This window comes from Trichechus manatus, unplaced genomic scaffold (assembly GCF_000243295.1).
Source record: "Trichechus manatus latirostris isolate Lorelei unplaced genomic scaffold, TriManLat1.0 scaffold00051, whole genome shotgun sequence".
Taxonomy (NCBI): Eukaryota; Metazoa; Chordata; class Mammalia; order Sirenia; family Trichechidae; genus Trichechus; species Trichechus manatus.
The window spans coordinates 6,748,754-6,761,292 of NW_004443987.1; positions in this window are offsets into that span (position 1 = coordinate 6,748,754).

Sequence of the window (12,539 nt, forward strand, 5' to 3'; positions counted from 1 at the left end):
TGTTGTTTGAACGATTGCCTCCTGGTCTGCGCACATGTTCCTCATGAGCACGCTTAAGTGTTCTGGAACTCCCATTCTTTGCAATGCTATCCATAATTTGCTATGATCGACACAGTCGAATGCCTTTGCATAGTCAAAACACAGGTAAACATCTATCTTTTATTCTCTATTTTCAGTCATGATCCATCTGACATCAACAATGATATCCCTCATTACATGTCCTCTTCTGAATCCGGCTTGAATTTCTGGCAGTTCCCGATTGATGTACTGCTGCAACCACTTTTCAATGATCTTCAGCAAAATTTTACTTGAGTGTGGTAGTAATGATATTATTGGATAATTTCTACATTCTACTTGATCAACTTTCTTTGGAATGGGCACAAATATGGATCTCTTCCAATCATTTGGCCAGTTAGCTGTCTTCTAAAATTTCTTGTCATAGACAAGTGAGCACCTCCAGACCTGTATCTGTTTGTTGAAACATCTCAATTGGTATTCTGCAATTACTGGAGCCTTGTTTTTTGCCATGCCTTCAGTGCAGCTTGGACTTCTTCCTTCAGTACCATAGGTTCTTGATCATATACTACCTCCTGAAATGGTTGAGCATTGACCAATTCTTTTTGGTGCAGTGACTGTGTGTTTCTTCCATCTGCTTTTTGATGCTTCCTATGTCTTTCAATTGACATAACATAGTTAATAAAGAAAATGTTCTACATCCTACTTTGGGGAGTAGTGTCTGGGCTCTTAAAAGCTTGCGAGCAGCCATCTAAGATACATCTGTTGGTCTCATCCCATCCGGAGCGAAGGCGAATGAAGAAAATCAAAGACACAAGGAAAATATTAGTCCAAAGGACTAATGGACCACTTGAACCACAACCTCCACCAGCCTGAGCCCAGAGAACTAGATGGTGTCTGGCTACCACCACCAACTGCTCTGACAGGGATCACACAGCTGAAGAAAAATGGGGAAGAAAATTCAAATTCACAAGAAAAGACCAGACTTACTGGTCTGACTCAGGCTGGAGGAACCCCTGAGACTATGGCCCCTGGACACCCTGGTAACTCAGAACTGAAGTAACTCCCGAAGGCCACCTTTCAGCCAAAGATTAGACAGGTTTATAAAACAAACAGTAACACACATGAGCAACGTGCTTCTAAGTTCAATCAAGCATACAAGACCAAATGGGCAACACTTGCCCAAAAGCAAAGACAAGAAGGCAGGAAGGGACTGGAAAACTGGAAGAATGGAAATGGGGAACCCAAGGTCAAGAAGGGGAGAGTGTTGACACATCACGGGATTGGCAACCAATGTCACAAAACAACTTGTGTAGAAATTTTTGAATGGGAAGCTAATCTGCACTGTAAACTTTCACGTAAAGCACAAAAAAATTTAAAAAAATTAGTTGAAAAATCTTCAAAGGACATAAATATAAAATATTTGGTAGGGCTAATAAATATATTTAAAAGTTCAACCTCACTAGTAATTAAGAGAATATAAATTTAAGGAACAGGATATCGTTTATAGCTATCAAATTGGCAAAGATTAAAAATTTTTTAATCTTTTATTTTAATTCTCTAGACACAGGGTTTCTCAGCCTCCTCAGTATTGACATTTTACGCAGGATAATTCTTACGCAGGATGTTTAGCAGCATTACTGGCTCCTACCTGCTTGAAGCCATTATCATCCCTTGCCTGTTGTGACAGCCAAAAAATGTCTCCAGTTATTGCCAAATGTTCTCTGGAGGGCAAAATTGCCCTGGGTTCAAACCTCTGCTCTAACCATGTTGAGGTATTTGGCATTCCTCCCACTGGTCATGATTTCTCTTGCCTTCAGATCTTTGCATATTCTTGCTCCAGTATATTTCCTCTCCAATTCTTGTCATCCTTTATGTCTCAGCTGAGGCTTTTGAGATGCTTTCTATGACTCCTTAAGATGTGTTCCCATAAAAACCAACAAACAAAATTGCCATTGAGTCGGTTCTGACTCACAGCGACCCTATAGGAAAGAGTAGAACTGCCCCATAGAGTTTCCATGGAGCAGCTGGTGGATTCGAACTGCTGACCTTTTGGTTAGCAGTAGTACCCTGTATTTACCTTTATCTTAGCACTTTTAATACTGTATGATATTTTATCTAATTATTTGTCAGTCTCTTCTAACAGAATATAAACTCCACATAGACCTGCATTGTGACTTTCATTGACATTTCTGCCTTTTTGAGCCCCTTCCTCCAAAAATAATATTAAAATTATATTTTATAACTGCGTTGATATAAAGATAAATACAACTCAGCTTGGATTATATTAATCTTTTCTTCTGATTTTAAAAGAAATTAAAACATTTCTGCGGGCTCCTAAGAAGTATTGTAAGTCCTAGGCACTGTGTCAATTGTGCCTAATGGATGTCGGCCCTGGCTTCAAAAAAAAAAAATTCTATTTCTGTCCTTTGCAGATCGTTCAGTTGATAACTGGTCAGTTGGACTGTGCCTGTTTTGGTCACCACTTTATACCCAATGCTTTCCACAGTGCTACTATTTAGTAGGTGCTCCATAAATAATTCTTAAATGAATAAATGGATTAAAAATTTTCTTAAACACAAACATTTCTAAATATGTGAGCTACAAAAATACTTCAAGAATAATTTTATATTTTATTGTGCTTTAGGTGAAAGTTTGTAGCTCAAGTTAATTTCTCATTCAAAAATTTATACACATATTGTTTTGTGACATTGGTTGCAATCCCCACAATTGCGGCCACGCAATTGACAGCATGCTCCCCCTTTCCACCCTGGGTTCCCTGTGCCCATTCATCCAGTTGCTGTCCCTTCCTGACTTCTTGTTTTGCTTTTGAACAGGAGTTACCCATTTGGTCTCGTATATTTAATTGAACTAAGAAGCACCTTCCTCACGTGTATTATTTTTTGTTTTATAGGCCTGTCTAATCTTTGCCTGATAAGTGGGCTTTGGGAATGGTTTCAGTTCTGGGTTAGTGGAGTGTCCAGGGGCCATAATTTTGGGGGTTCCTTCAGTCTCTGTCAGACCAGTAAGTCTGGTCTTTTTTCATGAATTTGAATTCTGTTCTACATCTTTCTCCCGCTCTGTCCAGGACCCTCCGTTGTGATCCCTGTCAGAGTGGTCGTTGGTGGTGGCCGGGCACTGTCTAGTTCTTCTGGTCTCAGGCTGATAAGTCTCTGGTTCATGTGGTCCTTTAGTACTTTGGGCTAATGTTTTCCTTGTGTCTTTGGTTTTCTTCATTCTCCTTTGCCTTGGATGGAATGGGACCAAAAGATGTATCTTAGATCACAAGCTTTAGGACCCCAGATGCTACTCACCGAAGTGGAATGTAGAACATTTTCTTTATGAACTATTTCATGCCAATTGACCTAGATGTCCCCCGAGACTATGGTCCCCAGCCCCCAGCCCCAGCTACTTGGTCCCTCATAGTGTTTGGATGTGTCTAGGAAACTTCTGTGCTTTTGCTTTGGTCCAGTTGTCCTGATTTCCCTTACATTGTGTGTTGTCCTTCCTTTCACTGAAGTTGACACTTGTTTACTATTTAGTTAACTACAAAAGGACAAACATTGTATGAGACCACTATTATAAGAACTCAAGAAAAGGTTTACACACAGAAAAAAAGTATTCTTTGATGGTTACGACGGTGGGGAGGCGGGTAGGAGAAATCACTAACTAGATAGTAGGCAAGTGTCAACTTTGGTGAAGGGAAGGAAAACACACAATATAGGGGAAGTCAGCACAACTGGACCACAGCAAAAGCATAGAAGTTTCCTAGACACATCAAAAATAATTTTCATCGAGTCAAAATATATTCATTTCATTGGAATTTTTTCCCCCAAATTCTTTTGTGCTCTAGTTGTGACACGTTCTTGAAAAATATTATACATTCTATCATCATGTTTATTATTAAAACATTCCTGCGATGATTCATTTAAAATTTTAAATAAGTCCTTCCACATCAAGTCTTCCACTTCATTCTAATTTCAAATAATTTCGATCAAATTAAGAATATAAACTCATAGTCTATATCAGATTATATAATTTTCTACTGGTTTTATTTTTTTTGCAAAATAAGTGTACAGTAGATAGATTTATAAGTCTGGTAGGCTGTGTAAGAGTTAACCCACAATTAAGAGTTGATTCTGCTCTGTTGATACTTAGAATTGTGATTTTGTCAGTTTTGTGATTTTGTCAGTTTACTTAAGGGATCATCAAGTACTGATACATTGATCTACGCTAACCTGCATATAGTCCCTGTCCTCAAGTAGTTTACAGATCAGTGGGGTCCTTAAAATATTTTCCTTTCTGGGATTAGGGTGCATGATAACATTAGTAGTCAAAAGGTTAGTATGTAATTATGGAATAGGAGGAAAAGAATTGGCAGTCTTGAGAGAAGTGTGCATCTCAGCCATGGTTGAGTCTAGCAAACTACTCCTGTTCTAATTTCTAGTGCATCTTTCTAGTGATAGTTTATGTTCTCATGCTCTTTTAGGCAGTGTTCAATATACTCTTTTTCTACAGCTAGGAGTCATGACATCTGTGATGGTTAATGTTATGTGTCAACTTAGCTAGGCTATGACTCTCAGTGGTTTGGCAGACATTGGACTGATCACTCTTCCATAATGTAATGTAATGTAATCACCTCCATGATATGATCTGATGTGATCAGCCTATCAGTTGAAAGGGGAGTTTCCTTGCTGGTTGTGGCCTGCCTCCAGAATATAAATGCAAGGCTCACTTGCTCTGTCAACCCTGCACTCTTCTCATCGCCTGATCACCAGTTCTTGGGATGTAAGCCTGTAGAAGTCTGCCACCTGACCTGCAGATTTTGGATTCGCCAGCTCCTGCAACTCTGTGAGCCAGCAGAGGCCTCCAGCCTGCTGCCTGACCCACAGTTTTGGGATTTGCCAACCCTCACAATTGCATGACACATTTCCTCACAATTGTGACAGCCATTTCCTTGAAGTAAATATCTCTCTCTATATTTATATATGGAGCCCTGGTGGCATAGTGGTTAAGAGCTTGGCTGCTTACCAAAAAGTTGGCAGTTTGAATCCACCAGCCACTCCTTGGAAACTCTATGGGGCAGTTCTACTCTGTCCTATGGGGTCACTATGAGTCAGAATTGACTTGGCGGCAACTGATTTCATATTCATATATATGTGTCACCGGTTTTGCTCCTCTAGAGAACCCAGACTAAGACATCATTTTTCTTGAATTCAATATTTTATACTTTTATAACACGTAGCAATTACCATGTGAACAGATATTATTCATTGATTGAATTTTAGGTTGTATGGTTTGTGAAGAATGAAGGAAGGCTCTTTTTGTTTCATTAATAACGTCCCTCCCATTGTAGGATGGATAATCTTTGGGCAGGTTTCCCATCATGAGTTAAATTCAGCTATAGAATGTGGTTTCTTGTTTAATTCTACAAGGGATGTCATTTAACTTGGTTTATGAGTCAAATGTCAACTCATTTAAGCCTCCCCTAATCCTCCTTGGTCAGAATCAATCACTTCTTTCTCTGAGCTCTCCCAGCAGTGCATCTGTATCTCTATTTAGCATTTACTTATTCAGCTTTACTTATTTGCTTACTTGTCTTATCTTTATTACAAGAGAGAAGGAGGGACCCTCTTATTCATCTTTGTTCCCTCTATGGACCTAAGGTAATGCCTTGCACATAGTAGGTTTCAAAACATTTTGATTGGATTAAAATAATTTCAAAGTGGAAATAGAATGTTTAATACCCAAGATATCCTCAGACCTTAGTATATGATTTAAGAAGGTATATGTTTTAGCAGTATAGGTATGTGAATGATTTTGGTAGCAGACTCATGTGAAATCTACCTAGATATTTTTTTTTCAAACAGGATTTTCATCAGCCAGGTAGCTTTTAGCATTCACAACTTTGTAACTACCAGCAGTAAATTTCTTTGAAAATGCCAAGTGAGGGTCACCAGGCTAATGGATTTATCCACTACGATATTCTAGGAAATTATTCCATCCAACTTGCCAGAAGTTGCTTCAAGGTCAAACACTGAGATATCTAAACAGATTACAAGGGTGCATGGAAGATTTTTTTTGACAGTCTTGCCTATCTCTCTCTATATAGTTTCACATCTGATTATACATTTCTCTTGTCCAATGTTATGATGTCCTTTCCTTACCACTTTTTGAATTTACATTCGGGATCTGGCAGTTATTTGAATTCTCAGCTCACTGAATATTTCAGATTTTTTTTTACCTTTTTAGCAAGCACTTCTTCAACTCTACAGAGCAAGGAATAAAATCAGAAAGATGAAATAGTAAGACTTCATTTGGACATGGCTTCCTATAGAGCAAGCATATAAGTGCATTCTGTTTGATCAGGAATTAAAATATTATCACACAGATGTATTGAACTAGCTGAACAACCTTGTTTCTTACCTATTCATGAGAACTGATTGGCAGATATTGGACACACTGCTAGACAATGGGAACAAACAGCTCCCCCTCAGTCAGACCTTCTGAAAACATTGTCCCTCCCTGACCATTTCCTGTCACTCAAGGCAGGTCTTCAATCACTTGTCCATTATAAAACACAACACTGGCTACCTGGTTACTCTCTGGCTTCCTATTTACTTTGACAGATCTCTGATCATTGGGTTTATTAAAGGAAAAAACACCATCCTGAAAAAAATATTAAGAATTCAGCAGAGGCCCCAGCTTGACCCTAAGTTGTGTTCAGATACGTTTCAAAATGCCTCAGTAGACTATATGTATATTCCTTGAAGGCAGGGACCATGTCTTTTTTATATTTTCTGAGATGCACCTCTGTCTTCATGGTCATTTTTGGACTTCTGGTTTGACACTTCCCCTGTTTAATTCTTTTTATTCTGCATCTCATTTTGGCTTGGTTTGATTCAGCATGCCTTCCTTGAACTCAGTATTGTATGAGTTAGTGGTACTTTGGGAAATCAAGGAGGGAGAGTGCTATATATGGTGTGGGGCTGCAAACTGGGGAGAAAAGAAGGCAGCAACTTCAAGATATAGGATGATAAAGAGATTAAATATTCAGCGGTGGAAAGATTTTGGACCGAGATTTTGCCTCTCCACCCTCCCCCTGACCCCAGGAATACTTGGAGATTAGGGAGGGTACTTGACTTCCCATTATATGAGCAATTGGTTTGCATCAGTTTATAGCTGGATGTTAAAAGAAAGGGTGGTGTCAGAAGACTGGAGGGGGCTTGGTAACATTTGAATATTCTAGCAATTATTTTTACATACAACTGCCTCTTAAAAATCTCGAGTTGGGTTTTAACCTGGTTGAAGAGGAAAATCAAAGAGGATGGGAGAGAAACTTTTCTTTACTTCTGTACAAAAGGAGCATGTGAGAATTTAACTCAAGATGTAGCAATGGATTTGAGTCAGGACAATATCAGAGAAGACTGTAATTGAGTTCCTATAAAGGACTAAGTTCTTTAATTCAATGTCATCTTTTACTTACCAAGATAAACATGCCATAGCTTTGTGCCAGTAAAGTAATATTCTTATATGCTTACCTTGAAGAGAAGTGCTATGTGCGGTGAAGTCATTGGCAAACTCTACATATTTTTAAAGGCAAGCAAGAGAAAAATAGTAAAATACAAACCTCTATATTTCTATTGATCAGCGGATGCAGATTTCACTTACTGTCTCTTTATCTGTCAAATGGGAACATGTAGCTTAAAAAAAGTTAAAATTTTGATCTAGTTGTCTTCCCATCCTCTTCTGTAAATTCTCTGAGTATTTTGTAAAGACTAGGAAAAAATTTTTTCTTTTTATGTCTAGACACTATTTGGTTAGAATCATAGCAAACACATTTTGTTTTTGAAGAAGTAGTATGGAATATTGTGTCAATGCTATACCAAAGTATAAATGTTAATATAAAAATGTTAGAGTCTTCAGACATTTATACTTTGAATTTGTAAAAATTTGTCTAAATACATCTCTAGGGTCAAGCGATAAATGATCAGAACGAGGCTTGACTGAACTGAAACATGTTCAACCATGGAATAAATATTCTTGTAATATTAAATGGTTTGATTCTGTGTAAGTTCTCAGTGTGTTTCATTTATGCTTTTTCTGTGCAGGAATAAGTACTAGAGCAAAATATAATCTAGTAGTAAACTAAACATGAGAAGCCGTAGCTTTTTTATACATCGACACATTATTTTCAAAGTTGGGGGGAGGGTGTTGTGTCTCCTAACTAGTAATATTTAGTCCTTGGTTCTTCTTTCGTGCGTGCTGGATTACTTATCCCAAGGGCTTGCCTGGGGACTGGAGGAAACAGAGATGCCCACGTTTATGCTGTTGAGTTGTTATGTTTTACAGTGGCTTCAGGGAGGAAATAATAATTACTGTGATGATCTGATGGAGACTTGGTGGCACAGTGGTTAAGCATTTGGCTGCCAACCAAAAGGTCCACACTTCGAATCCATCAGCTGCTCCTTGAAACCCCTATGGGGCAGTTCTACTCTATCCTCCAGGGTCGCTGTGAGTTGGAATTGACTCGACAGCAGTGGGTGTGGTTTTTTTGGTTTTGTGATAATCTGATAGTTTCTTCTCTATGCAAGCCTAAGTAATTTGAAGCGGGGAGCACTATACATCAGTCATTGTTTTGTGTCTAAGTGATTCAGTGATGAGCAAGCACCTATATATTCAGGGGAAAAAAGAGTAGAGGCATGGACTCAGGCAATTATTTAAGACGTGCTGAAAATCAAGGGCTCACACAGAATTACAGACATAATTTTCCTTTTTTCATAGGAAAGGGGAATGTGACAATTTATTTAAATAAACTGTAAAAAGTTCTCGAGCAATTGAGGGTGGTCATTAGTTTTTTTTATAGGGAAATTCTTCCTTTATTTGTACTACTGTGTCAAGGTTATCTTTCATCTGGAGGATTTTGTAATTTTGCATTGATCAAGAGACTGTTACTTATTTTCAAAGCTAGTGTATGCAAATTATGATTAAATTCCTGGGTTTTTAATCTCTTGAACATAATTTTAAAAATAGAAATGATGGTATACTGAGATGATAATTAACTCATTATGAATAATTTATTTTATAGCTTGAAACTGCATACAGCAAAGTCAATGTTGACTAAATTTTCAAACAGATTCTACTTGAAATATCAGTGAGTTCAAGTCATGTGCATAGTATTATACATTAAGTGAGGAACCTCATTACAAAAATCATGCATTTAATGTTTTTTAGTTTATAATATTCATGCTAAAATTTCAATTGCCTCATATGCATACAAAAGCTGGACAATGAAAAAGAGAGACCGAAGAAGAACTGATGTCTTTGAATTGTGGAGTTGGCAAAGAATATTGAATATACCATGGACTGCCAAAAGAACAAACAAATCTGTCTTGGAAGAAACAACCAGAATGCTCCTTAGAAGCGAGAATGCCAAGACTATGTCTCATATACTTTGGACATGCTATCAGGAGGGACCAGTCCCTGGAGAAGGACATCATGCTCGGTAAAGCAGAGGTTCAGCAAAAAAAAAAAGGAAGACCCTCAATGAGATGGATTGACACAGTGGCTACAACAATGGGCTCAAGCATAACAACAATTGTGAAGATGGCACAGGACCAGGCAGTGTTTTGCTCTGTTGTGCATAGGGTCGCTATGAGTCAGAACCTACTCGACGGCACTTAACAACAACCACAAATGGTAAAAATTCCCAGCTTCGGGCCCTAAAAGAATTGTAATGTCCAAATAATGTTTTCCTAACAAATATATTTTAATGTTTTTAGCTTTCCTGAAAAAAAAAAAAAAAAGGCAACTGAATCTACTTTGACTATAGGTAGCTTTTGTATTTTAAAAGTTTACAGCAATTATAATTAACCTTTCTTAAGCTGGTGAGTGAATGTAACCACTTTCTGATTACAGATTTAAAATAATGGAGGCCATTAGACATCATAGGATTTGCCAGGATCAAGCAGCATGTCATTTGTAGATAATATTAAATTCTTATGTCAAGGAGGAAGCCCGTGATAGATTCTGTTTGTTTATTTGTTTTACCCTCTTACGTTTTACTTAACTATTTAGCGCTTACTATGTGCCACACAGTATTCTAAACACATAAAATAATCCTATGAGGTAGGTACCATTATTATGCCCATTTTACAAGGAGAAGTGTGGTATAGTAGCAACAGTATGGGTTTTAGCATCTAACAGACTTGGGTTGAATCCTGAATCCACTGTTAACTTAACAATGTGTCCGTGAGTACTTAAAATGTTCTAAATGTCTGTCAACCTCAATTTTCTTTAAACAAAATCAAGGAAGAGACTATCTACCTCACAGGGTTATTGTAAACATTAAATATGAATATAGAAAAGCACCTAGTATAGTTTCTGACATATAGTAAGATCTCAATATAGTTTAATTTCCTTCTGATTCTTTTCAGCCTTGCATTGGTCAGGATTCTTAGTTACAAGTGATGAAAACCCAGATCAAACCTGCTTTAAAAAAAGGAATGTGTTTCTTCATTTTAACTGGGAATCTCAAGGGGTTCCACCAATGTCATTAGAATGTTGACACTGCTTTCCATTATTTTGGCTTATTTTTAGGCAAGCTATCAGTTGAATCCTTTTAAAATCTTAATTTTTTTTTTGTTAAGTTGTATTTGGTCAGCTTCATGAACTGGTAACCAAAGACAAATTACCTCTTAATTCATGGGCCTTGAATCTGGGCCTCAGAATTTCTGTCTTTAAGCAACAGACCAAGGTGCTCTGCCCATTGACCCAGCCCTCAGTTAAATGGCATCTGTTTTGGCCTTTTTCTCCAGACAGTGCAAGCAATAGTAGGTTAGTGTGTTATGGAGACACAGTTAATCTGCCCCTTGCCCAAGGCAGAATCCTAATGGACAGTTCTTTAAAATGTAGACTGTTCCTGTTGTTAGCTACCTACTAGTTGGCCCCTGATTCCTGGTGACACCATGCACAATGGAACAAAATGCTGCCTGGTCCTGCGACATCTTCTTGATCACTTGAGGATCGAACGGTTGTGATCCAGTGGGTTTTCACTGGCTGATTTTCAGAAGTGGATTGCCAGGCCTTCCTTCCTTCTTAGTCCGTCTTAGTCTGGAAGGTCCTCTGAAACCTGTTCAGCATCATAGCAACACACAAACCACTACTGACAGATGGGTGGCGGCTGCACATGAGGTGCATTGGCTGGGAATCAAACCCTGGTTTCCTGCATGGAAGGTGAGAATTTTACCACTGAACCATCAATGTCCCCTTAAAATGAAGGTAATTGTGCCCTTTGTCGCACAGTGAATACACAGGATGAGATCTTTGGTAAGGACCTAGGGGATCAGTACCAGTCTTATCTCCTGTTATAGTTTCTGTCTCCTAAAGTTTGCTCGAAGGAGCCCTGGTGATGCAGTGGTTAAGCGCTTGGTTGCTAACCAAAGTGTTATCGGGTGGAAACCCCAAGTTCTTACTTGGCATGGCTCTTATTGGCCAATAAACAAGAGACAAAGGTGGAAGAACAGGAAAGGCACCTTTATTTCGTTGTACAAGGAAAAGGAGTCAGTTGGAGCTACTGCTGCCAAGACTGCTCACCAAGAGCGGGCCGGCAGGTTACTTTTAAAGGGGTTTATAGGTAGGGAGTTCATACAAGTTATGTCAGATCATACTACGCAGGTGCAATGGGGTTTACATATACCTCCAAGCAAAAGCAGGATTAAAATGCAAAGCTGAGTGTGTGGGGGGAGGGTATAGCAAAGGAAATTATTTTTTAATACATACACTGTAGGGGAGGAAGCCAGGTAAAGAATACAGCATGGGGCTCTGCCTCAAACCTACCAGCTACTCCATGGGAGAAAGATGTGACAGTCTGCTTCCTGTAAAGATTTACAGCCTTGGAAACCCTATGGGGCAGTTATACTCTGTCCTATAGGGTGACTATGAGTCAGAATCGACTTGACAGCAACAGGTTTGGTTTTTTTTTTTTCGTTTAACATTTACCCATGCTAAGTTTAGCTTGGAGCAGAGTATACAGCATTTCCAGCCCAGTAAGATTCATAATTATCTGACTGTCAGCCATTTTGAATTGTGAGCCATAAGCATAAATTGTCTCTATTTTCTTCCCTGTCTGCTTTCACACACACTAGCTTGAACCACAGCTTTTATTCTCCTGATAGGCACTTATTCAAGGTCAAAAGCAGTAGTCAATAAAGTCCAATATCCTGAAGTATTTATATCAAGTCCCTAAAGCATCAACTTTGGTAGACACAAGATCTGAGTCTTAAGGTACAACAGGGAAAGTTTAACAAACTACTGCAAAATAGAGCCAATTTCCTAGCTTGGGCATGGAAAATCTTTACTGTCCTACATTCCAATTGCAACCAACCAGTTCTTCTTTCAGAATCTGTCACTTTCTAATTACACTTCTTTCAGATATCAATGTCAATATTACGAGTACTCCTTGAGTTGCAAGGGATAAAAAATCAATTCAAACTTGTTTTCATTTATTGACTCATAATGGAGAA